Source organism: Parambassis ranga, unplaced genomic scaffold (genome assembly GCF_900634625.1).
Source record: "Parambassis ranga unplaced genomic scaffold, fParRan2.1 scaffold_21_arrow_ctg1, whole genome shotgun sequence".
NCBI classification, from domain to species: Eukaryota; Metazoa; Chordata; class Actinopteri; family Ambassidae; genus Parambassis; species Parambassis ranga.
This window is the reverse complement of record NW_021144767.1, coordinates 1,768,871-1,773,569: the sequence shown is the minus strand read 5'-3', so window position 1 is coordinate 1,773,569 and position 4,699 is coordinate 1,768,871.

Genomic DNA, 4,699 nt, shown 5'->3' with positions numbered 1-4,699 from the left:
GAAAGTCCAGGGGACAGGGAGGTCACATGACTGCAGGGAAGTGTGGAACTATACATGGTTATGTATGCACTGACATGATATAAGAGCACATATGTACTCATTGTATATGCTTAGGAAGGAGGTTTACATTACTGGAGCCCTTTTGTTATGGTGAAGGTGGACGTAAGATAAAGTATCCAACAGAGAAGGGATATACAGTGTTTCACAGTCATAAATAACAGTTAGACCAAGTATTATAATTGGTAGGTGGGAATAACAGGGCAACATGTCCCAATATGGGAATACCAACGAAGGTCTTGGAAAACTGTATATCTATTATGCAAATGTACCTCCACTTTTCAATAAAACGAGCCTGTGTCCAGGGAGGGGCAGAACACTTATGGAGGAGAGTGAAGCAGACTGAAAGGCCTGGGCTCACTAAGTGTTCTCCCTTTGCAAAGGCGAAACTATACACTAAGTGTATTGTCTTTCACTCAATGTTCTGATCACAGAAGACGGACGGTGACGATCCGGGGTGACCAGGGAAGGTCACGACAGCAGTCAGCAGAATTCCATCTGGTGAGAGAACGTATAAGGATTGAGGTGAATGTTGTGTCTCGTTGCATTTGATCAGATGTTGTTGGCATGTTTCCTTTACAGTGTTCATCAAAACAAGGAGACGGTCTGACAGCAAGACCACACTGAAGGAGCCAGTGAACCACTGCAGAATCAACAGAGGCAGCATGACAGTGAGACCTGAGGTAACATGTCTGCTGGATCACTGGCATACATCAGGTACAGATTACATTACAGGATGTGATTTATTTGGTAGCAGCACAGACACAAGGATGGCTCAGGCAGCACATAGGTTGGATGCAGTCAGGTGTAAAGTTGGTCTATGTTTGAAATACAGGCTTTGTGCTGTTTTTATATGGAGTCTGCATGTTGGCGTGTTTCACCATGTTCATTACTACACATGAAACCTCATAGGAAACAGTGGTAACATTGGCAGCAGTTAGACCCAGGCAGTCTGACAGGCCTTTATACATAATCTTCATAACAACTGTAAAGAACTCATAAGAACTTGTACTACATCATATTTAATCACCATGTCCATCTCTCTGACCTTTCTTGACCTGATGGCAGCTAGAGCTGCAAAGGGAAACAGCCACATGAGACTAGCAGTCTGTACAATGTTAACATGCAGGATGAATGCTGAAATCGTCGCTGTACTAAACAGACATACCTTTCATGTGTGAGACATTCTGAGAGGGAGAGCTTCTGTTCTACAGCCTACTCCACAACTGAGGCTAGCTAGGTACGATACTGACGAGTGTTGACCTCGTTTAGTTGGTCAGAGAAATAACAGAATGTAACTTACAGCGACAGATTCACAGTAGATGTCCTCAATAATCTTAATCCACTGTAATAGAATACAAGGACCTTATTCATCACACAGTACATAACTTTCTCACAGTATTTCATTGTTTACTGTAATTTTCCACAACAAATGTGGAACAGCTCCAGAATGAACACTTTATAAACAATCTGAAATCTTCACTGACACTGATGTGGACAGACTGAGAGTGTCTCTACCTGTGCTAGAGCACTGACAAAATGCCAAAGTGATCAAACATCAGGCAGAAAGGATGAGAGCAGAGAACTGGTCTGTGGTCAGAAGAACCTGACCTGCAGAACCTCTCCTTTATAGGGCTGTCTTGATCACTGCCTCTCATTTCCACCTGTGTCTGTTCCATTTGCACAACAGCAGCTGAAACTGATTCACTATCAGTGTTGATCCTAACTGGACAGGCTGATTTCAAAGTGCTGCTTCGGACAGTTTGTCAGTGAGGGTGTCAGTGTCAGACACTCTCTGTCTCCCAACAACCACAGCTGCACATAAAAGCCTGGACTGAGATATAACTGACTGAGGCATGAAGAAGACTTTAAGCTTAATTAGGCGGGCAGGGCTGTTACAATGGTGACAGGCTGACACACAGAGGCATACAAAGCAGCCATATTTGTAGTCTTTATCAGACTTTAAGCACTATATCTGTCATATTGATCATCCTTCAGCTGTATACTACTTTTCCACATTCAAATCACACAGCCTGTGCTTCTTATAAGCTTAAGATATTATTCTAGCCTCAGACCCTTCATATGGTATATTTCCAGGCTATTCTTTATGGATTCTTACTGTTCTTGTTTTTAGCATCCTCTACTTTGCAAAATAAAAGAGCTCCATCCGTGCAGATTGGCAGCATGTCGTTTCTGTCTGCATGGTTGTGTGTTTACATTTCACCACTGCTGTCTGCACACAGAGGAAGGATGTGCATACACACAGACATGTGTGCAGACACACACAGACACGTGTGCGCACATACTCTCACCGTCGGACATGCTAGTTGGATAAACTGAACTCTATGACTACACTAAGCTATGCAACGGTACTGATGCATGTGTTTTTATTTTATTTTGCCATTGAGATATGCTATTTACATCCCGCTCTGTAAGCATTGATGGGACTAGCGGCAGCTTTGTGCATGGTTGGACGCAGAGTGCTGTGGGTCTCTGCTGCAGCTGACGCTACAGTGAGAGTGACCGGTTGTGAATGCGTTGAGGCGGGGGAGGAGCTCACGGCCACTGCTTGTCGAGGACTGACTGCAGAATGATTTCAAGTCACCAGAGAGAGTCACTAGTTGCTTTTGATTAAAAAAAGTTTGGAAAGCGCCAAATGTAGTGAGAGAGACGTCAAGTTGCCAACACTCATCTCTATGCTGTGGTAAAAACACCTCCCTGCATTACTTGATGCGCATGTCCACAACCGAACAGAACACGCGCCCTGAACTGGATTTTTTTCCTGAACCGTCCCACCCCTAATATGTATGTATATATATTATAAACAAGATATATATATATAAACAATGTAAATACTATAATATAACATATGAAGACAACAATATATAACAATATAAAGATTATAAACAATATATATATTATAAAGAAGCAAATGCATTTTTCAAACAATATTCCTCGAAACCTGAGCACTGAGCACCTGAGAACTCACACACACACACACTTTGAGCTAGTTTGGTCTTTGTAAGAGCTAAAAACAACATACTTAAATAACATATTTATTGGTGTTTGTGTGTAAATTCGTAGTCTGCAGTTAGTTAAGTTAAAATGCCCGCAGCCTCTTATTAAGGGAGGCTGAAGATAGGTCCTATTACTGTGCAATAGGACCAGTTCTGGGACATCAGTCAAAAATGGACCTCATGGCAGAGTTTGAACATGCTGTGCAGGGAATGGAGTGGGCTGAGGTGGTCTCCACTCTTGAGGCAGCCTTACATGACCTCCTCTACCCATCCCCTCCTCTTCCTTCTGCTGCCCCTTGCTGCATCCTATGCCCAACCTCAGGGACAAGCTTATGTGTTTGAGCAGCAAACTCCACCAGCTGGCAGAGACAGCTAGCCAGGGACAGGTAAGACACTGAGCACAGATCAGGGATTTATGTCATCAAAAGTATGAGCCAAATCGTCATCTTTGGCCTCCAAAATTAAAATTGGAAAAAGCTATGTAATTAAAAATTTAGTGATCAGCACAAGTTCACCCAACACCCTGCTGTGTCGAAAAAACACAGTCATCTTTTGCTGCCCTCCTGTTATTGTGGATGGCCATCTGGAGGAAGAGGGCAGGAAGACACTGCAACCACCCCCACCAGAAGTCACTACAGCAGATTTGATTGCTCACCCTGAGCAATTTGAGTATATTACCACATCTGGACATGTCACAGCTGTAAGTTTCTTATGATGGCCTCCTGCCAATCTCACTGAAGCATTACCTTAATATTGATTTTGCATCCATATGACTTTTAAGTTTAACCCTTGTCTGTCACATTTAGCTGCATCCTGTGAGGGAGTATAAAGGGCAGCAGGGTGGAGGTGTGCCCATGAGGCGACTAAAGCTGAGGGAGGTAGGGAGCTGATGATACTTTAACATATTTAACTCATTTCCACTTTGGTAAAGTGTTGATGTTGATAAACATTCTTAGTGATTCAGTTTATTTTCAGTAAAGAGGTTAAAGCGAGGCAACTGGACTTAGAGATTCTGGAAGATGTTCTGCTGCTCCTCCAGCTTCATCAGTTGCTTCATCACCTGTTCAGAACTAAACAACCTCTTTCATTATAGGGCACACAGGAAGTTACTGTGCTGTTTTGGAGGGAGGCAGTCATGACCCCACTGTCAATTGGGGTCCCCATCACCATCACCCAACTTAAGGGGAAGTACAGCCCGGACTACGGCTACTTCCTCCAAAGCACCCACTTCACTGAAGTGAAGGTGAGTGTACTCACTGTAGGAAGTAAGCTATGTGTGGCTTTCCAAAGCAATTAATATTCATATTTCCTTTCTTCAGCATTCCTTGGAACCCATAGCAGTGGAGGTGGAGGGACTCCGCACTAAAGACAATGGAGACATTGCCATCTTAAGCCTCCAAAACACAGTTTGTTGTTCCTCAGGCAGTGTGGACTAAAGACCTGCCCGAGGAACTGGAGGAGTTCCCAAAAACTCTTTTTTGGAATGAAATCCTTCATACTCTCCACCCTCTGTACCTTTCCGTTGCTGTTGGACTTTCCCCCAACCCACTTCTTTTTCCCCCAATTATTTAACATAATAACTACATAATAATTACAAACATAATTTGTATATAGTTTCTGTTAAT